The sequence below is a fragment of the Podarcis vaucheri genome, assembly GCF_965113315.1.
Source record: "Podarcis vaucheri genome assembly, chromosome: 7".
NCBI lineage: Eukaryota > Metazoa > Chordata > Lepidosauria > Squamata > Lacertidae > Podarcis > Podarcis vaucheri.
Window position 1 is genome coordinate 67,091,545 of NC_138765.1, and position 24,283 is coordinate 67,115,827.

A 24,283-nucleotide genomic window follows, 5' to 3' on the forward strand; every position below is an offset into this window, starting at 1 on the left:
TAGCTCAGTGGATTAGCCAGCATGCCATTAGCTAAGGATTATAAATACCCATTCTCTCCCCTCCTCCCCACTTCTCCATTGTCAGAACATCCTTCCCCTGCTCGCATTTTATTTTCTCTCTCTATCTTGCCTAGGCAAAATCGGATGCCAAGAACTTAACCTGTTTGCAACAGAGTTTAGAAGAATTCATAATACTCAGATCAAACATCACCCCAACTCAATTTTTGATTAAAAGATGCAATGTGGGGCATGGTGGATAAATTTATTTATTTGATATATTTATATCCCACCTTTCCCCAAGTTGGGATTTGAGGTAGTTTCCATCATTTAAAAACGTCATTATAAAATGCAGAATGTATTTATCTCTAGTGCACATGAAATAAAAACTTAATTGACTTAGCTTATTCTGACTATTGACTTTTCCAGCCATGGAGCCTAGAGAAGGGGAAACCATTTCCCCTTCATTTGTAAATACCAGTTTCTGGCCTGCAGCAGAGTGGGGTATACTAAGGCTTTGTTTGCTGGTTGGCCACCATTAGAAAGATGCTAGCCTAGATGGGCCATTTGCCTGATCCAACAGGCTCCTTTTGCATCCTTAACACTATATCAATGGATGGTCTGTCATTCTTCCTCAATCCCGATCTTGTCACATTGTAGTGTCACCTCTGGAGTGATGTGCTGGTACCTGCTTTGCCCAGAAAACCAGAGGGACCTTTTGAGAGTTTCTATAGAAGGCATGTGGTGTGTGGGTGGGCGTATTCAAAAGTCTGGGTGGTTGAAGTGCAGCTTTCCTCCTCATTTGCCACCCAGGCAATCTCTCCCAAGCAAACCAAATCTACAGTTAGAAAATAATAATAAACACTTTATTATTTATACCCCACCCACCTGGCTGGATTTATTAGGAGATGGTTAGCCTTGCTCTAGAGAGAGAGAGAGAGAGAGAGAGAGAGAGAGAGAGAGAGAGAGAGAGAAACCCCACAAACTCCATAATTCTGGGCAGGAAATGATGCCCCTTGTATCTGTTTCCAACTTGGAAACAAAACCCCTTTCACCTGCTCCATCCCCATGCAAGAGGAAAGTTTTTCTTTGCTTGGGGAATGAGAGGTGGCTGGGATGGTTTCATCAGAGGGGCCCGGACCCACTGGAAAAGAAATTGAAGCAGGGGGAGTTTGCATTCTGAACTACAACCCACTCCCCCATTGATTGTCTCACACAATGATTAGGTACAGGTAAAGTTAAACACCCCTGGATGGTTAAGTCCAGTCGAATTTGACTATGTGTTGCGGCACTCATCTCCCCTTTCAGGCTGAGGGAGCTGGCATTTGTCCACAGACAGCTTTTCTGGGTCATGTGGCCAGCATGACTAAACTGTTTCTGGCACAATGGAACACTCAGAGTCCAACCAGAGAGCACGGAAATACCATTTACCTTCCCGCCAAGGTGGTACCTATTTATCTACTCACACTGGTATGCTTTCAAACTGCTACTGTAGGTTGGCAGGAGCTGGGACAAAGCAATGGGAGCTCACTCTGTTGCATGGATTCAAACTGCTAACCTTACGACTGGCAAGCCCAAGAGGCTCAGTGGTTTAGACCACAGTGCCACCCGTGTCCCTCGTGACTAATCCTGTCCTTGCCAACCTGGTGCTCTCCAGTAGGAACATAGGAAGCTGACTTATACTGAGTCAGACCACTGGTCCATCTAGCTCAGTAGTGTCCACTCTGACTGGAAGTAGATTTCTGGAATCCAAGGCAGGAACATTCCCAGCCCAACCTGGAGGCACTGGGAATTGAACCTGCACCTGCACCTGGACCTGCATGTGAGGCAGACCCTCTAACCACTGAGCTATGGTCCTTCCCCATGTTGGCTGGGGTGATGGGAGTTGTAGTCTAAAACATCTGCATGAGCCCAAGTTTGCAAAGCCCAGATTAACGCATACAATTTGAAAATTAAAATCCGTATTGCACCAATTTTTCCCCCAGCCTCCACTCCTTAAAATAAAGGTGCTGAATCTCTTCTCTAACTTAATAGAAATCAAAATCACCTGGAAGCAAACACATAGCAGCAAGCACCACTTTCCCAGCAAGCTATAAATCTGCAGGATTTGTTTGTTTGCTGAGATTTCTGAAAACAAAAGCGAGCGGGCGGTGCCCTACAACTGCTTATTGTCCAAATATTGTTTGAATATTTCATCTGGGAAATGCAGCACTGAAGGAGGAGGCAGACAATAGCTGGCCTGACACAAGATTTATCAGAGAAACTTGGCACCAATAGATTTGTAAGGAATGGAAATATGTTTGTAGAGATTATAGCAGATTTACAGTGATTAATAATGGATTGGACATGGCAGACATCAAAGGGGTTGGCTCTCTCGCAGTTTCCATAGCGGATTGAGGAGGAAAGGAAGATTAACTTCACTGTTTCAAAATGCCTTCAGAAAAAGAGAAGAAAATGAGGTTTCCTTCTAAACAAAGGCAAAGGAACAACATCTCACAACAGCTGTTAGGCAGGGCAGGATCTGCATGCAGATGCCCCTTGTGGTAAATTGCTGAACTGCAGGTGGCAGCACTCACAGCAAAATAACCTTTTAGACTGGACTGGCTCCGCCCACCCAGACTAGCCATTAGATCTTTCTGGACAGGATGGAGTATATAGGGCTTCCTGTTTCAACTCAGTTGTCACAGAATCATAGAATTGTAGAGTTGGAAGTAACCTAAATGGTCATGTAGTCTAATCCCCAGCAATGCAGGAATCACAGCTAAATAATATCTGACAGACCGACCGCCAACCTTTGTGTTATAAGAAAAAAAACCTGCTCCCTTTCCCTTATGGGATACTCAAGAGCCCATATAGAGTCCTTATGTAGGTTCTCTATCGGTAGGATGAAATAACAGAGGCCAACCGGAGAATATTGAGAAGCAAAGCAGCTAGTAAGCCTGATCTTTATTAAACTGTTGCAACAGGGTGCTCATCCCCCACACACAGGAGGGAGGAGAAACTCAGAACATTGGTGTGCAAGCTCTTATATAGACTTTTGAAATTGCATACCCTGTAGCTCAAGACCACCCCCAAAAACTGTTGGGATGTGTCCTGGGAGACGGGGGCAATTGGCAGGCCCCCACCTGGCTCCAGCCCACCAGCCGGCAGCCGGGGGAACTCCGGTTCTCGGAATAGCATCAAAACTGCGACTCAAGCCTCAGAAACCTTTAGAGACTGAGCACGCAAGCCAGCAGAGATAAGAACTCTTTGCAACGGAAGGGCGGACAGAGGCATATGTAAGCATATTTACAGGCATTTTATTCAGCATCAGGACAAAGGAAAAACATGTCTGCTCCCCTTCGTGTCCAAGCAAAAGCATAAGCAAAAGCTATATACAATGGAAGTTACCATCAGGTTGTGCTGGAAATAAACAGACATGTGACATACAACAATCCACACATCTGTTTTAAGGTGGAACGGAACATCATAATCCTAACATACATGTATCACTGAAGGGGCGGTCTACAGCAGAAAACCTGTCTGCCAGGATACCTGATAATGGTCACTGATTGCTTTTACCTGGGCATCCTGGCCATTCTTTTCTGATGGTAAATACTCAGTTCCTGAATCCAAGTCACAGTCTCACCCTGTTCATGCACAGATACGTCCTTAAGACAGGGTTTGTGAGCAAAGAGGGAGGCTTTCTCATTTCCTTCCTCCTTGCAGAGAAACATTTGAGGTCAATTTGGGAGAGTCAAAATGGTTTCAGGATTGCTCTCCTGTACTATTTCAGGCAATATGTGTTTGCCTTGTAAATTTATGAACATATGATTTATATGTATGAGACCTTAGAATTCATATAACACTCTGTTTAAAAACATCAGATGAAGGAGAGGTTTTGTTTGAGTTCTGGTGTGTGTGCACATTCAGCAACTTGAGTGGTTTAAAAAAAGGATTTGACAAATTCATGGAGGATAAGGTGATCAGTAGTGGTGTTTGGAGGCACCATATCTCTGAATGTGGGTTTCAGGGAATCTCAAGTGCTGTTGCACTTGTGGGTTTCCCCACATGCACCTGCTTGTCCATTGTGAGAACAGCATCTTGTACTAGATTAGCCTGATCCAGCAAGGTTTTTATTTGGGGAAGAATATATAGCTCATCCATGTGAGAATGAAAGAACTGGCTAGATCTCTAGATCCAAAATGCAGGGCTAAACACACTCTCCAGCCACAGAGTATTAAAATCACAGAAGCAAGCAACAATATAGTTTGGGAATATAGGCTGTTAAACCTTTTAAATATTCCATTCTAGTCTCTTCCAGAGCTTCCCCGTTTCCACCCCTCTTATCATTTAACAGGCCATACTCATTAGTAAGTTTTAAAATGTTTTAGCCACAAAGTTCCAAAGGTCAGGTTCATGCATTTATCCATGAAGCAGTAAGTAAACACAGGCAGAAATCTTGTGCTACAAAATATGGTGAACTAGCTGTAAGCATGCACTGAGCTTATAGTGGGCAAGCTCAGGAACATCCTATTCCTAGTTTAGTCTAGGAATAAAGATCTGCGGTCTTAACCTTTTCATGCATTAACTAATGCAAAGCTTGTAAGTTATATTTGACTGCAATTTCCCACATTTTCTATTATATTCTTAACACACCACCATTTTGCACCCTCCACAATACAACAGGACTAGAGTCAGTCCATGACATTGTATTTGCACATGTGTGTTTGTGTGTGTGTGTGTGTGCATGGGGGAAATGGTACCTACTATCAAATTGCTAGAGAATATTTAGTGGTAATTCTGCAAATTAGCCTTATTTTTCTAGGTTTGGTGGTGGGGAAATCTCACCAAAAAAAGTCTTCTTGGAAATCTCAGCTCTTGCTCCAGTCATCTCAGAAATGATTATTGGTCCACATCTCTTCCTTTCCCTCCTGTTTGCAAAATCGAGACTATCTCTATCCCAGCTGCTAAGCTCTTCTCTAATCTAAACTTTGCCTTTTGGATGAAAATGCTGCTGAACTGGTGCCTGCTTGAGCATTAAAGCATGGGGAGGGGAAGGAGGAAGACCCCAAACCTTCCATTAAGTGTCATCAAGCAGCAAATCTGCCCTTCCCTGCAAAATTAAAACAACCACACTCAGCACAGCTACGGAGAAAAGGAAGTGTGGAACTGATAGAGTAACACAAAATAAAAAATACATTAAGTCCTACCTAGAAGACGGTTAGTTTTGCTCTAGAGAGAAAAACAAAGAGGTATTTGATGCTCCAACCTTATGACAGGCCAACTTCCCCTGTTCTTTTTTTTATGAAGACAAATGGTTGAGATTATCAAATGGGAGAGGAAAGCCTGTGTAATACATCTCACCTAAAGTGAGCCGTTTGACAAAGTTCTTCGCAGCTTCTTTGTAAACAATGTTCCATCCCTCCAACCAGTACACATATGTCTTTATTAGGGGAACATCCTCTGCAGGCCCTCTGCCTCTGAAGTGCAGTGGGTGTCCCCCATGGAGCATGGCCCCCACGGAACTGATTTGTTTTCTGAGGAGATGCACTCGGGTACATTCAATGTTAGTCCTACTCAGAGTGGACACACTGAAATTAATGGATCCAAGTTCGTAATTCCCATTCATTTCAATGTGTCTACACTGAATAGGACTAACTTTTTTAGTTAACTTTTTTAGGGACGCGGGTTGCGCTGTGGGTTAAACCACAGAGCCTAGGGCTTGCTGATCGGAAGGTCGGCGGTTCGAATCCCCGTGACAGGGTGAGCTCCCATGGCTCTGTCCCTGCTCCTGCCAACCTAGCAGTTGGAAAGCACACAGTGCAAGTAGATAAATAGGTACCACTTCGGCGGGAAGGTAAACGGCGTTTCCGTGCGCTGCTCTGGTTCACCAGAAGCGGCTTAGTCATGCTCTGGCCACATGACCCAGAAGCTGTCTGCAGACAAACGCCGGCTCCCTCAGCCAGTAAAGTGAGATGAGTGCCGCAACCCCAGAGTCGTCCGTGACTGGACCTAATGGTCAGGGGTCCCTTTACCCCTTACCCTTTACCTTACTCTGAATAGTACTAACTTGGATGTACCCAAGTGCATCTCCTCTGAGCATAAATCAGTTAAATACAACATGGAGTCATCAAAGCTTAGGGTGACATGGCAGTATAGCAATAGAAAAGCCACAGTTCCACAATGCAACAGGTATTGCAGTATAAAAGAAGTCTTCAAAAGTAGGATACAAGTGCTAGCATTATAACCAGGAAAATTATGCAATTCCCTCCCAAGTGACTGGCTCCCTCCTTGTGATCTTTTCCCCGGCAGGCTAAGGCATTCCTGTTCAAACAGGCCATTGGAAACTATGGTTCAAACAGTGATGACCACTGGGCTGCTGTCAGGGCAAACTGGCTTTTATTTTCTGGTTCTAAATGTGTTGTGATGTATTTCAACTGTTGGTTTTAACTAATTCGTTGGGGAGTTGGGAATGTTGATCCTGGAGAAGAGGAAACTGAAAGGAGATATGAGAGCTATCTTCAAATATCTGAAGGACTGCCACATGGAAAGATGGAGCAAACTTGTTTTCTGCTGCTGCAGTGGGGAGGACCCAAACTAATGGATTCATGTGTCCAGAAAGGAGATTCTGATTAAACATTAGAAATAACTTTCTGATGGTAGGAGCTGTTTGATGTGAAACAGGTTCCCTCAGAAATTGGTGGACTCTCCGTTGTTTGAGGTTGTTCATCAGAGGTTGGGTGACCATCTGCCAGGAATCATTTAGCTATCCTGCATTGCAGGAGGTTGAGCTGGACGACCCTTGAAGTCCCTTCCAGCTCAACAATTCCATGAATTTATGATAATGGGAATACTCAAATATTGCTGAATTTTGTTGGTCAGTGTGGAAGTCAAATCTTTGCCATTGGCTCTGAAGTCTCCCAGCATGCTTTGCTGCAGCTTGACCGCTTTGGGGCTTATTGAGCCAAGATTAGCTTTACCCACAAGAAACATGTCAGCTGTTGCAAGTGGAAATCCCCTCTTAAAAGGTTATGGTTCGAAACAAAGGTATTAGAGGTGACAGTGGCCCAGAATCCACATATTGCCCTAGGACAGAAATGCATGTGACAGGAAGCCTGAATAACAAAGATCACTGCAGAAAGGGAAGGACTTGTGGTATTTAGGTATCACAGGTTATAAAATAAAGTTACGAGTGGAAGATCTATTGATCCACCTGAGGGCTATAAGACATTTGAGCGGTGAATGCAACTCCAAAACTGCCAAATCTATACTAGGACACTAAAATTGCAACATTCAGCACAGTTAGACACGGCTGGATTCCTGCAATGTGGTCTGTGAAAGGCTGCCCTTTGGTTTGGAAGCTCCAGCTAGTGCAGAATGCGTTAGCCAGATTGCTGATGGGAGCATCTGGCGTATAACATGTGACACTATTGTTAAAACAGCTGCAGTGGCTGCCCATCCACTACCAAGCCAGGTTCAAGGTCCTTGTATTAATTTACAAAGCCCTGAGCAGCCTAAGTCTACAGTACTTCAGGGATCACCTGAACCCTTATTTCCCAGCTCAGTCACTGAGATCATCTACAGGAGTATCATTGGACAGTTATCCAGAAGTCTAGGCCAGGCATAGGCAAACTCGCCCTCCAGATGTTTTGGGACTACAGTTCCCATCATCCCTGACCACTGGTCCTGTTAGCTAGGGATGATGGGAGTTGTAGTCCCAAAACATCTGGAGGGCCGAGTTTCCCTATGCCTGGTCTAGGCCTTACTGATTTCTCAACCTCCACTAATCAAGGACCTTTGTGAAAGGGTGCAATGTGTGTCTTTGAGTGTAGATGCAGAGATGCATTGCACCACATGAGGGGTTCCAGTAATTCAAAGGACTCCACCTTTTGTAACAATGGATGATTTGCTCACAACTGCTAGCCAAACACTCATCACCAGGCTGTCACTGCATCTTATCTGCTTTCTTGTTTGTACCTTCCTTGAAGCTTCCACACTTGTCAGCATCAGTTAAAGAACCTCTGAAACGGATGAACTACCTAATTACTAACTGGGAGCTGACAGCTACAGAAATGTGTCTCATCAGTGACAGATTGCTCGATATTAATCAAACATTATTATATGTTATGCCTGGAAGGCATTTTGCAAACTAATGAAGATGTGTGCACGAGTTTGTGTGTTTTCCCCAATCTCTCCTACATTTTTATCATGATGCTCAGAAGGCTTCAGCAAAAGTCCTCATTCTGCTTCCAAGCGCAGGGTTATAGGAATTCCCAGAAGTCCTAGTTGCCATGGAAATCTTTTAATGCATCAGTTTGAATTCCTCCCTGGAGTTCTCCCATGACAAACTGGACTCATGGTAGCTGTAATCTTCAAGCTGTCCGTGTAAGTGATTGATTGAGCAGAGCTGGTGTTAGAACCATCTAGGTGCTCCTTTCACAGCAGGGGGTGGAACAAAACAAGGCAAATGGAACACAAGAGAAAAAGAGAGAGATTTTTCTCCAGCAAACCTCTGTGGGGAACTTTCTCCCAATGGTGGATCAGAAAATGAGTGAAAGTTTGCTTGTGCTGTGAGAGCTGACTTCTCAAAGCATTTATAGAATCATAAACATTCCAGGAACCTCTTTTTACCCAGGTGTCTGAATCTACCTGGCTAAAAACAACTAGTAGTAATGTAGAAAGCCTTTATCATAGCCATCAATAGCTGTGATTCCTGCATTGCAACCGTTTGGATTAGATGACATTTGGGGTTCCTTGCAACTATACAATTCTATGATTTTGCGATGATCTTCATCGTTGTATGCCGCCTTTCCATAGTTAAACTCTGGTCAAGGGAGCTAGTGAAACAAAAAGATTTACATAACAAAAGTAATCACATACAATAAATAAAGCATGTCAATAAGTATACAGTAAAATTAAATGGTTTCCACATACGTCATAACAAGATCTAACAAATAAAGATACAAAAGAATAATAAGAACAGCAAAAATTAGGCATTTCCATTATTGTTATTTGAAGAAAGACATAAAGTTTTTTTTAAAAAAAAATTAACATAAAACATACAATGAAATAACATTCTTCCATAGTGCTAAAGACAAAAACACTGAATGACATGTAGCGCCTATATATTGAACATGTTGCAAGTCCAAAAATTCAGGGTGCAGAAGATACCTACAGATTTTGTTAACAGACTAGGAAGCTGAAATGAGATAAGCCATCCAGAGAGCCTGCTGCAATTCAGGAGGACAAAATGCATTTGTATTGCTATTAACAAATGAAATAAATTGAAGCCATACACCCTCAAATCTTTCATTTTTTTTGTACTTCTGCAGACAGCTCTACAATCATGAGTAAGTCTCTCTGAAAGAACTACATTTCACAAAACTTCCTAAACAGTATCTCACCCCAAGAGCAGCTGGGTACCCTGAGCAGGACTCACAACAAAGATGGTCTCCAGCTTTTTCAGCCTCCTCAGCTTGGTTAGTAGAGTCAGTCAGGGCTCCAAGTCCCTCCCAAGCCAGGTGGAAAGAGACTAGCAGGGCAGGGAGCAAGGCTTGCTGGACTCCTAGCAAAGGTTATGGTATGAACTCAGTGACCAGTACAAAGCAGATTCTAGTTCAGTTGCACTTAAAACAGCAGTGACAATAAATCTCATTTTACAAGGTCCTGGAGTTCAGAACAGTAACAAGAGCTCAAGACTGCAGAAGAAGCTGTGAAGTTGCTTCAACAAGTCTCCCCATTAAGCTTTTAAGCAGAGGTGGTGGGAGCTCAAAAGCTCAGTTACTAATGAGGGTTCCTCACCTTGATGGAATTCACTGCCAGAGCATAGGCACTTCACCTGGGGATGAAGGAGGAAGTCTCCTTTCTTGTGGGAGACATCACTGCACACATCTCCTCCTCCAAACTTGACCGTACTATCTTAGTAGGCTGGGCCACTGGGCTGCTCCTCATCCTCCACAGGCTGGGAAGGAGCAGCCACTGGGTCATCCACCTTGTCAGGGCTGGGCATGTTCCTCAAGTGGATTCTGCTGCATAGTCTCATCCCTCTCCCTCTTCTCATGATGAGTCATCCACAGTTGCCCACTGCTTGTCTGAATGAGAGGGCAGCATGGGAAATCATGGCTGTCTGGAGCATCATTTTTCCGTAGTGAGCTTAGGGGAAGAACTTTCTGGTGGCAGAAGCTGTTTGACAGTGGACTGGACTCCCTCTGAAGGTGGTGGGCTCTCCTTTATTGGAGGTCTTTTTCAGCAGGAGTTGGATGGGCAGGGATTCTTTAGCTGTGATTCTTGCATTGCAAAAGGTTGGGCTAGATGTCTCTTTGGGTCCCTTCCAACTCTACAATTCTACAGTTCAAGGAATATAAATAAATAAACCTAATAGTGTACCTAGTGAAGGGAAGAGCCGTACCTTGGAAGAGGGAAGGGCTCCCTGACTGTGTCTGAATATAAGAAAACACACCGGAGCACTGAAAGTACTTGAGACCCCCCCCCCAAGGAAATAAGGCAGGAAACCTCACAAGGCGAACCAACCAAATTTATCCCTGATCTCTGCCCCCAGGGTCCCCCACAGAACCACCTCTTTCTAGTAGTCTGACGGACTGTTTTGCAGTTTGGGTATCAGCTGTTACATCTCATCTCCAGTCTAGTCATGCCTCTGAGTTATAGCTGGTTCTATAAATAAAGTGAGAATTCTCCCGCAATGTTGTTCTCCTGAAATTAACATGCATCCAGTGCAAATTAAATGGGATAAAATTAAACATATATTTACCTTCTTATTCAATGTGTTTCATGGTGCTAGTGGTGGAGTAGCAGCTGGAGGAGGGGTGACCGGGGGGTGGGGTGGGTGGCAATGGAGAAAGAAGCAAAAATCCTAATGTTGACATTTGTGAAACAGCCTTTCAAGCTGATAAGAAAGCATGAATGATTCATAAAAATAAAAGAACAAAGGCGTTCTAATTAACCATCCCAGGAAATGTGTAATTTCCTTATGCAAATTACATTATGGGTTTATCACAAGGTTTTGGGGATTTCCCCCCTTCTTCTGCTTCGCCAGATCCATCTTGCAACCAGGCTGCAGGGATCTGCACAGCTGAGGGAAAACATACAGGCAAACTAAACAAGGAGCTGATAAAATGTAATAATTGAAGTTTGTGTGTGTGTGTGTGGAGGAGGGTGTTCCTGACTTCCCCCCTCCCTTCACATCCACAAAACCTGATTTAGAAATCAGTCCTGTTGCAGAGAAGGGAACATCAATTATTTAAAACAGTCAGCCGCTGAGATTCTGCTCAGTAGTTACACAGTTAGAAACTTTGCTACTGGACAGTCTCTTTTGCAACACCTAACAATGTTCAACTCCAGGAGAACAGCAGGTAAGTCCCCAGAAGGGCTATCTCAGATGTTTTGCAGAGGCAAGTCTGGCTTTGGTAGAGGCAGATGAAAGCGATGCAACGGTTAGCGCACTTAAATAGTGGGATCAACAGGGAGTTGCAACCAGTGCTGGGCTGAGGGGGTTGCCCTTTTTTGGGGCAGTTTGGGGGTGGGATCAAAGAAGCTAGAGGGAGAACTTAGAGGACATTTTATGGGGGAGGGGAATGGCATCAAGTCCGTCTAGTTCAGCACTGTTTAAACACAAAACCAAGCATGGCATGGAGAAAGTGGATAGGGGAAAGTTTATCTCCCTCTCTCAAAACACTAGACGTCCAATGCAGCTAAATGTTGGAAGATTTGAGACAGATAAAAGAAGGTCCTTCTTCACGCAGTGCAGAGTTAAACTATGAAATCTGATCCCACAGAAGGCAGTGAAGGCCACCAACTTGAGTGGCTTTGAAAGAGGATTTAGCAAACCAATGGAGAGATGGCTGTCAAGGCAACTGGTGAGTTCCCTAGCTTAATAATGTGCAATGCAAAGAAGAGTTTTCCCTGAATCCTCCAACATTCCTGCCTCTGACTCAGAGGATGAGCTCCCTGAAGGACCTTTGCTCCCACAGCCCTGCAGAAGCCAAAGACTTAAAAGTAAGTTGACACCTTTCCCCCCTCCACCTCTCCCCCCTTTTCTTCCTAATGTAACCCTGACCTATGGAAACTGACCTATGGAAAATGTAGCTTGAAAAAAGAGACATTGCGCATACCTGTGTAAACCAAGAAAACTTTAATAAAAAATATATATTTAAAAAATAATATATATTTTTTTAAAAGTAAGTTGCTGTCCTTTTAACCACTCAGCCAGTACGTCCAGGGAGGCAAAACCTATCACATTCCAGGTAGTCAGCAAAATGATTCATTGCACTCTAGTTCCCAGCAGAGGCTGCATCTCCTGTAGCAGCCTTAGGATGGAGAAGGCTTAAGGCTGCAGTGCCCTATTGGAGCTATCCAGGGTCCTGTTCTTGTATGTTCTATACCAGGGGTGTCCAAACTTTTTTCAAAGAGGGCCAGATTTGATGAAGTGAAGGGCCAAAGGGCCAACCAAAGTTGTTATCCTTTTTTTTTTTTTAGGACTGAAGTTGTTGAGCTTTTTGTATGATTTTACCCCAAAGTTGTTGTGCTTTTAGGATTGAAGTTGCTGAGGTTTTTTAAGGATTTTACCCCAGGAAATAAACTGCCACAGGGGCTGGATTGAACTGACTGGCGGGCCGGATTAGGCCCCCAAAATGGACTTTGGACATGCCTGTTCTATACCAATAAGCTAACATGGTGGCCTTTAGATACTGAGCAAGAACTAGCCAGGCAGCTGCAAGAAGGTAGCAAATAAGAGGCTTTAGATGAGCATCTCCAGTGTTGTGTTGGGGAGGGGGAAAGTTTAATGGGGCTAGTTCTAGAGATTTTGATAGCTGCCGTCCAGTTATTTTAGTAACTTCTGCAAAAACCACTGTCCAAAACTGTGGTGTATGATGAACTGTGGTGCAAGATGAAACAGCACTGGTTACAAAGGATGATGATGATTTATTAAATCTGTACACTGCCCTTCATCTGTAGATATCAGGGTGGGTCGCAACTTTAAAATACAAGATAAAAAAAACACAAAATACATACAGTCATACCTCAGGTTACAGACTCTTCAGGTTGCGTTTTTTCAGGTTGTGGACTGCCGAAACCTGGAAGTACCGGAATGGGTTCCTTCTGGGTTTTGGCAGTCACGCATGTGCAGAAGTGCTAAATCACATTTTGCGCATGTGCAGAAGCACTGAATCACAACCCGCACATGCGCAGATGTGCCGCTGCGGGTTGCAGACACTGCGGCTTATTAATGTGCATCCCACACAGATCACATTCGTAACCCAAGCGTCCACTGTAATGACATGGATCTAGAAAATCAGTGTCCTCCAAGGGCGCTTGGATTTGGTTTGCAACCACCTGCTCAAGAATCTTGTCCAAGAAGAGGAGATTAGCAAACTGCCAGTAGTTACTTAGATTTTCCAAATCCAGGGAGGGTTTCTTGAGGAATGGTTTTACCACTTCCTCCTTCAAGCAGTCAGGGACCATGCCCTCTTGCAAGGAGACATTAGTCCCCTCCCTGGCCCAGATAGCTGTCCTTTTCCTGCTAGTTTTTATCAGTCTAGACTCTAGAGGGGCAAGGGTCCAGAGTGGTCACTCTGATTGATCCAAGCACCTTGTTCACATCCTTGAGCCTTACTAACTGAAACTCATCCAACACAACAGGACAGTGCTCTGGACACCCCATGGAATCCATCTACTATAAGTGGATTATGGCTTCCCAGCTTGACCTATATGAACCCCATATTTGCAGCTAATATTCCCTAACAATTGGGAGGAGGGGGAAGCATTAGTCATTGTGAGGGAGATAATCTTGGACAAACAACTGAATTAAGAAGCAAACTGACCTCTCCTTCTCTATCAGTTTCGCTTCAGGTCTCTCCTAATTTCATACATCTTGGAAGGAAGCCTTAAAGGTTCTGTGTAGGCAAACCTGAGAGATAGATGGATTGGTTCATTCCTGGTACTAGTCAATTTCAGCTCTACTGAAGTACAAGTAGTGTATTGGGAAATCAGAAAAATGCAAGATCTAGTGGATAATTATATTCCCATCTACTCATCAGTCTGAGATCATGTAAATTGGATCATGGAAGTCATGGAAATTAGATGCATGCCATGTTGTCAGCACATTGAATGATTATTCTGGACTAATAATAATAATAATAATAATAATAATAATAATAATAATAAATAAATAAATAAAATAAAAAATAAAAATTTATTTATATCCCGCCCTCCCCAGCAAAAGCAGGGCTCAGATTAGCTAACAGTAAAAATAACACAGTTTACATAAAATCACAATCAATTAATTGAAATACATTCTAAAATCAATTCAGAGTCAAATTAATGGCAACCATTTTGGCTAGAGTTCTATGAGGATTACAGAAGGAGGGGTCAGACAGTGCCTTGGCCAAAGGCCTGGTGGAACAGCTCTGTCTTGCAGGCCCTGCGGAAAGATGTCAAGTCCCGCAGGGCCCTAGTCTCTTGTGACAGAGCGTTCCACCAGATCAGGGCCACGGCTGAAAAGGCCTTGGCTCTGGTTGAGGCTAGCCTAACCTCCCTGTGGCCCGGGATCTCCAAGATGTTTTTATTTGAAGACCATAAGGTCCTCCATGGGACATACCAAGAGAGGCGGGCCCGTAGGTATGAAGGTCCTAAAATAAATTACTTCTTCATGCAGCGCATAGTTAAATTATGGAACGCCCTCCCACAGGAGGCACTGATGGCCATGATGACTATGCTCTGATGCCACTGTTGGAGGTAGTGTGTCTTTGAATCATAGAATCATAGAATCATAGAATCATAGAGTTGGAAGAGACCACAAGGGCCATCGAGTCCAACCCCCTGCCAAGCAGGAAACACCATCAGAGCACTCCTGACATATGGTTGTCAAGCCTCTGCTTAAAGACCTCCAAAGTAGGAGACTCCACCACACTCCTTGGCAGCAAATTCCACTGTCGAACAGCTCTTACTATCAGGAAGTTCTTCCTAATGTTTAGGTGGAATCTTCTTTCTTGTAGTTTGGATCCATTGCTCTGTGTCCGCTTCTCTGGAGCAGCAGAAAACAACCTTTCTCCCTCCTCTATGTGACATCCTTTTATATATTTGAACATGGCTATCATATCACCCCTTAACCTCCTCTTCTCCAGGCTAAACATGCCCAGCTCCCTTAGCCGTTCCTCATAAGGCATCGTTTCCAGGCCTTTGACCATTTTGGTTGCCCTCCTCTGGACATGTTGGCTATTCTGGTTATCCCACCCTATGGCTGTGCAAAACCTCCTGTCAGTTCATACCACAGTGCATGCCTCTGAACAACCAACGTTAGAACCAATTTCTGTCAGTGCAGATATAGCCTTGTTAAGTTTGCTTATTTAGTTATTTCATCTCTTTATAAGCTGCTTAAGACTAAACTTGTTAAGTGGGTTACATTACAGTGGTACCTCGGGTTACATACGCTTGAGGTTACATACGCTTCAGGTTACAGACTCTGCTAACCCAGAAATAGTGCTTCAGGTTAGAATCATAGAATCATAGAGTTGGAAGAGACCACAAGGGCCATCGAGTCCAACCCCCTGCCAAGCAGGAAACACCATCAGAGCACTCCTGACATATGGTTGTCAAGCCTCTGCTTAAAGACCTCCAAAGTAGGAGACTCCACCACACTCCTTGGCAGCAAATTCCACTGTCGAACAGCTCTTACTGTCAGGAAGTTCTTCCTAATGTTTAGGTGGAATCTTCTTTCTTGTAGTTTGGATCCATTGCTCCGTGTCCGCTTCTCTGGAGCAGTAGAAAACAACCTTTCTCCCTCCTCTATGTGACATCCTTTTATATATTTGAACATGGCTATCATATCACCCCTTAACCTCCTCTTCTCCAGGCTAAACATGCCCAGCTCCCTTAGCCATTCCTCATAAGGCATCGTTTCCAGGCCTTTGACCATTTTGGTTGCCCTCTTCTGGACACGTTCCAGTTTGTCAGTGTCCTTCTTGAATTGTGGTGCCCAGAACTGGACACAGTACTCCAGGTGTGGTCTGACCAGAGCAGAATACAGTGGCACTATTACTTCCCTTGATCTAGATGCTATACTCCTATTGATGCAGCCCAGAATTGCATTGGCTTTTTTAGCTGCCGCGTCACACTGTTGGCTCATGTCAAGTTTGTGGTCAACCAAGACTCCTAGATCCTTTTCACATGTACTGCTCTCAAGCCAGGTGTCCCCCATCTTGTATTTGTGCCTCTCATTTTTTTTGCCCAGTTTCCCCTTTATTGGAAACTGCAGACGGGGAGAGTTTCTGGCCAGCTTGAGGGTTTTCCACAGGCATCTGGTTGGCCACCGTGAGAAGAAGATGTCAGACTAGATGGTCCATTGGTTGGCTCGTCTATGTTTTTACACCTGAAGGTTTTTACAGCTAAGCTATGGTATTAACTTCAATGATATGTGCTGGTGGTCATTATTTTGGCCTCTTGATGATCACTATATTCATTCCAGTAGCAAAGGCAATACACATCTTAATACCAGTTACTAACAGGCAGTGCCCACCCCCATGTTGCTTGTAAGTAAAAGGGCAGGAAGGAGGAAGGCTAGCTGAGAGGCAAATGAGGTTGGTGGGACACTTCCCCATTCACTATAATGGACTATCCACCACTGCAACAACAATAATAATTTCAGAGGCAGGGGAAGGAATGCTGAAAATATCTCTGACAGATGGTGTTTGGCTTTTCCCTAAAAGCCTTCAGGGAACAGGGAGATAGTATGTTCCCTCCATCTTACACCCCCTTGCTGGAGTGTTCTGAGAATTAGAAACATCTGATCTGCATAGAAAACCTATTTCTCCCCTTCTCTTTCCTTCTTTCACTCCAGTACCTTGGAGAGATGCCTCTCCACATAGCAGGCATCAGTTCCAACCCATTGCTGCTATGAAACAAACACTCTGATTTCCCCAGTTGGAGCCTGTATAGATATCATTTTGAGTTGGTTTCTGGTCTCCTTGTTTGCACGAACAGTGATCCTTGGAGATGAAACATCCTATTGGCAACTTGACCTCCCCCACCCCTCCAATCCACCTGAGTGTTTTGCATTTTCAACATGGTAAACATCTTATTATTTGAGCGAGACTGGTTTTCCTACAGCAAGTTTGAGATCAGGATTATATTTTTTTAAAAAAATAATATATTTATTAAGCATTTTAAAATTGCAGAAAAAATAAAAAGACAAAGAAGGGGGAAAAAACAAGGGAAAAACAGACAGCAATCAAACAATACAAATCAATAAAAAGCAAAATCAAAAAGCAACACCAAAACACATAACACATCAAAATCAAAAAAACAAAAGTAAACCACAAAAATTTTAAAAACAGATCCAATATTCTCAAATCCTTAACTGTCATTACCTTATTTCATCGACCTCCTCACACCTCCCTTTTTTGAATTCTAGTTATTAATTATCACAGCAAATCCTTCCCATTTTTCATAATATTCTGTCATTAAATTACCTTAATCTATTTTAACCTTATCTTACTATAAAAAACCCTAAAACTTAAAACTTAAATCTTATTTATACCAATTTCTCATAACCATAACATATTCTTGCATAGTTCTTTTTAACATTTCTGCTAAAGCCAAATAATTTTGTTTCAACATTTTTCTAATACTCATTAATTTTACAAAACAATCCTAAATAAAAAATTTTTAAAACTTTCTTCCAATCTTCATCCAACGTCTCTTCCTCCTGGTCCCGGGTTTTGTCAGTCCTTTCTATCGAGATATCAGGATTATAATGACTGTGGTGAAACTTAGACAGAGACCTCCTCCCATCAACACAATTACTTAATGGCCCAGAAAATATAATTATTTAGAGAACTTCAGTTTGTTTTGGAGAATGTTCTCAGATGCTGGCTTTGAAGCCCTTGATCAGTCAGTGGATTTTGCATCATTGCTGTGGCAACTGTTTATTAGGACTGTGTATTATCCTGCCCAACCTGATCCAGAGCCCCATTGCAGAGCCCCAGATTGCCCCCAACACATGACCTGACCCAGATCCAGACCTGAATAAATTCAGATGACAGGGCTGATGTTTAATTAAGGTGGGTGATTCTTATAAACAGCCGGTGAGTGAAGGATTCGATCCTGCTAGGCTCTGCTTCCCTACAATGAACATGCTGGTGAAGCAGACCCCTAAAACCAGCAAGACTGTACCCAAAGCAATCCAAGGCTGCCTCAATTCAGTCAAAGCTCAGATCGAGTCCAAATCAGTGCAACTCAGTATCAAGAGTACATGGCTGATTTACATTAAGAAGACCCAATCACAAACCAAACTGTGGATTGTATCCCAGTGGTAAACCTATTTGGAGTAAACTCGAAATAAATGGACGTGATTCACATTGGCCCAATAATTTCAATGGGCCTGCTCTGAGTGGGTCTTAGTTGGATACCACTCTGAATGGCTCATGACCAGCATCCACCCCACCCCACTGCACCACTGTGAGGACCTACACACCACCCCTCAGCCAGAACCCCCCCCCCCCAGATTTTCATACCCTAGTCCCTAGTTACCTAGCAGAATGCATTTTGTTCTTAATGGCCAGTGCATCCTGCTTCCTCTACTTTTCTCAACAACAACAAAATTAGACGCCTTCACCCCGGTATGGCTCCCCTTTATCACATACACAGCCCAACAGGACAGTGACAATAATCCACCAACAGCATACAAATAAATATGGCTAACCTGATCCAAAACACCCACCCACCTCACCCACACACGAAAACAAAGATCACCACAGCCAATCACAAGCAAACAATCACACCCTAGGCCAACCCCAACCTCTCTCACCACCAAAGGAACACAAGTGAACAACACAAGCAACACTGACACCAAACTCTACATACATTAAACATAATAGAAACACCGCCACCCGACCCCACCCCTATCCATCCTCCCTCTCTCCACCCCCTTTCTTTTTTCTTTTTTCTTTTCTTCTCACCCTAATGCCTCAACAAATGAAACGGATTTGTAAAAATGTTACATGAAGAAAGAAAAAACGAGGCACTACACTTCTGTAAATCAAGAAAATCCTGAATAAAATATATATTAATATAAAAAACAACAAAATTAGTAATTCTAATCTAATTTCTTTTTTCCTCTTTGCCCTCTCCTGCAATGCCACATTTTTTAACTGGCATATGTAGAAACTGGATGTTAATGGTGCAATGGATTTATTCTGCTACTCCAGGCCTGAATAGTGCATTTCTAAAGTATGACTAAGTGACACAGAGACCCAATTGCCTGCTTTATAGTTATCCAGCTTCTCAGCTTGTCGAGTTGAAAGTAGCCACAGGGGCTTCTCGATTCATCCTGAAACAGAACGTCGAATGCACAAATTTGTTTTTGTTCCCTTTGCCACCTTGGAGCTGCCTTGCAGTTGGACAGATCATTGACATGTCTTCCCCAGTTCTGGCTGCTTTTAACTGGCAGCAGGCTCTCCAGGGGTCCAGGTGTGGGCCTTTCCCACTCTGCTACCTGTAATGAGTTTGGATCCATGAATGCACATCCATGGAATGAAGACTGGCAGGCATTTGAAGCAAGAGTCAGTCAACAGCTTGTTCGGCAATCCTAGGCCTCCCTCTGCTCCATCAGGGCATGTCCACAAGATATTGATTTCTAAGAAGCAACTAGCCTCCCAAATAAATGAACACCTCTAAATCTTAAACTGTTGGGACACATACACCACAATACCTTTGAACTAAACACATTTGGAAATGAGGCTATCACTTGGAGCTCAGATGCTGCACACCCACACACACACCAAGCTTTTCATGCCTTCTATAGAAACTCACAAAAGGTCCTACTGGTTTTCTGAGCAAAGCAAGGGAGCAGGGACTGGCACATCACTTCAGAGGTGACACCATACCCTCCAACGAAAATAGGGACATCCCATTCCAAAATGATAATTTTACTATTTATACCCCACACATATTACCAGGTTGCCCAAGCAACTCTGGGCAGCTTCCAACATATATAAAAACATAATAAAACACTAAGCATTAAATAAAAACTTCCCTATACAGGATTGCCTTCAGACAGCTTGGGGGGGGGTTGGATAACTCCACACCCTCCAACATTTCTCCAATGAAAATGGGGACATCCTAAGGAAAAATGGGACTTTCTGGGATCAAATAAGAAACTGGGATGGCTTCTCTAATTCAGGGATGTCTCTGGAAAAAGAGACTCCAGATCATAGAACCTTAGAATTGTAGAGTTGTTCTCTGCAAGAAACCATATCAAGCAGATTCCATTCTGCAGAACTATTTCAATTCTACTTTCATTCAAAGAAAAAGGGGGATCTGTCTTCTGTAACACAAGAACTAAGCTCTGTTTGCGGTTCCCCTGCTCAGCGTTTTATAGTTTGTCTGAAGACCAGATAATACAGTACAGAAACTAAGCTGAAAACACTACCCCTACTCAAGGATATCCAATCCACCAGAGATATCGATTCCTCCAAACCACTTCACTCGAAGAGCAGCAGCCAGACCGTTGACCGGGGCTGGTTGTAATGAGAAAGGGCTACCTGTTCCAACAGCTCTATTGGCAACCAGTCTGTTTCTGGGCACAATTCAAAGTGCTGGTTATGACCTATAAAACCATATATAGCTTAGGCCCAGGCTATCTGCAAGACTGTTTCCCCTCATACAAACCTGCCCAGGCTCTGAGATCTTCAGGGGAGACCCTTCTCTTAGTCTTGCCACCCTCACAGGCACACTTGATGTGGATGTAGGAAAGGGCCTTCTTGGAGATTGCTCCCAGGCAAGAGAAGCTGAACTGGTTCCCTCCTTGTTGTACTTCTGCTGACAGGGGGATGGGGCACAAACAGAGCCTGAACACATGCCCAGGAGATGGGGGTGGGGCAAGGAACTGACCTCTCCTTCTTTAGGGAACTTTCCTGCCTGAACTGTGTTGATCTGGTTTCTTCTGTCTCATTGCTGTTTGCAGAGCCTTTGTGTTGTTATATTTCAATAAATATTGAATGTGGTGAAATATTTTTTCACCACATTTATATTGTCTTGAGTCTTCTTTATGTGTGCAATTTCTACCTTGGACCCCTGTTCAGGTGATATCAACAGGTGTGCCTCAGTTGTCCCATCATGGTAACACTAGGAATTCATCAAAGCAACCACCAGCCTCAACAGCTTGTTGCTTTTCTTTAAAATCTCCCAAAAAGGAGCTGTCTCTCTCTCTCATATATATATATATATATATATATATATATATATATATATATATGAAATCTAATATGAAATCTATGTAATAATAGGACTTGTTGAGGAGAGACAGCATGATCTGGAGGAGGACACTAATATGGTGAGGTGGCTGGCTGGATTTTTCTAGCCTTCACATTTCAACAGCCTGATGAATCACAGAAGTATTTTTAGAGATTTAAGCAACTTCAAGTTATTAGAAAGATAAATAAATGCTGAATGTCTCCAACAAGTCTGGGCACTTTCAAATGGGCCATTGTATAACTGGTAATCATAACTGATGAGGGGGATCCTCAGTGGTGTAGATGGCCAGCAGCTGAAGAGCAATAAACATCCATGTCTGGAAAGGTGGTGGTGACATGTGAAAGTCAGAGGCCCACACAGAGAAATCAGGACTGAACTGGGAAGAGGGCGAATGAGTGGATTCATTTCAATGCAAATCTGCACATTTCACACCTCTTGAAACACAGCGATCCTGCAAGTGGGGGTGGTTTTGCCACACCCCAACTCCCCTGGGCAGAAGACTCAGAATGGTTTTGCTCTGGGGTCAGGGGCAGGACGTCAGAGGAGGAATGGTGGAGACCGCCTCCCCCTTCTTCTGAACCTTCCTGAGAAGAGGAGGACAGTATAGATTTATAGATTTACAATGGTGATTTGCAGAGAGTCACAGCTCAAAGATAGAAGAGGGGCAAAGCTGGGAAATAATGGGAGAAGCAGAGCAGGAACAGCTGGCTGACATGTTGTCACTAAAGAGCATTCCTGATCCCTCCCCCTTCTCCCAGAACCCAGAGATCAATGAAAGTAGGAGAGCAGAGAGCTGAGAGACAATTGGGCCTAGGCAGCTACCATAAAGAGTGTGCTGTTGACAACTGTGAAGGGAAGGGGGAGGAGATTACTCAGAGCAACGCAATCACAGTGGTACCTTGGGTTAAGTACTTAACTCGTTCCGGAGGTCCGTTCTTAACCTGAAACTGTTCTTAATCTGAAGCACCACTTTAGGTAATGGGGCCTCCCGCTGCCACCGTGGTTCTCATCCTGAAGCAAAGTTCTTAACCCGAGGTACTATTTCTGGGTTAGCAGAGTCTGTAACCTGAAGCGTCTGTAACCTGAAGCATCTGTAACCCAGGGTACCACTGTACCCAAAGAGGCTGCGTTTCTACGCCTCTCTCTGTGAATATTGAATAAAAAGACATTGGTAAGAGCTTCTTGTTTTTCCATTGCTGGCAGCCTGCCATGAGAGAGGGGGGTCGGATTCCCTGAAGCCTGAAGTTAGGGAAGGGCCAAGCAGGATATTGGGCCAATCAGGAAAGGAAAGAAGCTGGGCTTTATAAGCTGGCTCTACCCCAAACCCTCAACTCTTGTCTTTGCCACACCCTCCCTCCCTGTGCAGTCTGGACTTCGCTAATTGCCTGTTTGGGAGCTCAGTAAGAATTTAGAGAGGAGCACCTGATTGGCCTTGGGACTCCTCTTTTCCACCTACTCCACACTGCTGGGGATCTCAGAACAGTTCAATTGGCTTTTTGCCCAAGCAGAAAATACAAATTAAGATCTGTTGGCGTAAATGCCCAAGGCACTGTTAGGTTGAAGGCACTCTTTGTCCCCTTTGCCACCTTAGTTGTGGGTCCTTTCAGATGCCCTTTAAGCTTGGCGGACACACAAGAGTGAACCCTGACATGGCAAGGCCATGGTGCACTTGTTAGCTTCACAAACCCAAGGATGAAGTGCTCCTTCCAATCCTTTGCTGTGAGGCCACAGGTGGATTCTGAAATGATGCCTAGGAATGAGGAGGGACCCAGTTTCTCCTGCCTTAATGAACTTCCCTGCCTGGGCTATAATATACTTTTCGTGATTATGCATATTCAGTTGTTTGCAGACCCACTATTTCAGTGGTTCCCAACTGCGGACCCCCTGGTTTTCAAAAGCCAAGTGGACCCCTTACTTTTGAAAATTTTGATATCTCTATGCTAGATTGTGTTATTTGAATGGTGACATGGACTCAGGGGATCCGCAGACCACCAATTGGGAACCACTGTGCTTTGAATAAATATATTTGAATAAATATAATATTTTCCACCACATTTATGGTTTCCTGAGTCTTCATTGCGGGTGTGCTGTTAACGTGCACTTCCCTAAACTTTGCTGTGCGGGTCTCCAATCAAAAGTCATATACAAAAATGTGTATATTAGGTGTGAGTGTGCGTAAAAATGGATAAATTGCTGAAAGCAACACACAAATGCATTGTACGAGGGGATATTGCTTTGGAAAATGTATATATTAGGAGAAATGCAAACTAAAATGCTGACAAATTTTTGGCCGGGGCTTTTTAACAAAAGAAATATGCAAACTGATGCAAAAATGTTGCAAACGGAGCTTAAAGTTGGAAAATGGAAAACAGAGGGAAAACAAAAAACAAAATTGACAAATGTGTTTTATTTCCCAGCCCAACCTGGTGATGTCAGATACTGAACAAGCTTTCTACATGCAAAGCTGGGGCTCCACTGCTGAGTTGTAGATGCTGCTGTTGAACACAGAATGCTGTGTTCTGCCAAGTCAGACGACTGGGCCATCTAACTCAATATTGTCAAGACTGACCAGCAGTGGCTCTCAAGGGTTTCAGACAAGACTCTTCCCTGACCATACCTGGTGATGCTAGAATTGAATCTGGGACCTTCTGTGTGCATTAGATACATGTTCTGAATCAAACTCAGAAGCCCCCAACACTAGAGAGTTGATGGGCTTAGTGCTAAGGGGCATTTGCCTTCTGAATGTTCAGTTCCTAGACCAGGCATAGGCAAACTTGGCCCTCCAGATATTTTGGGATTACAACTCCCATCATCCCTGACCACTGGCCCTGTTAGCTAGGGATGATGGGAGTTGTAGTCCCAAAACATCTGGAGGGCCGAGTTTGCCTATGCCTGTCCTAGATTCATCCCACACTAGATTTTCCCTGCCTTCCCTCAAAGAAACAGACTTTTTAGAAGCCTGGAAGAAGCTCAAAGAGAAATTAAACACACACATTGTATGCTTTCCAGTTTTTCTCTGTGTTTCCAAAATTAACAT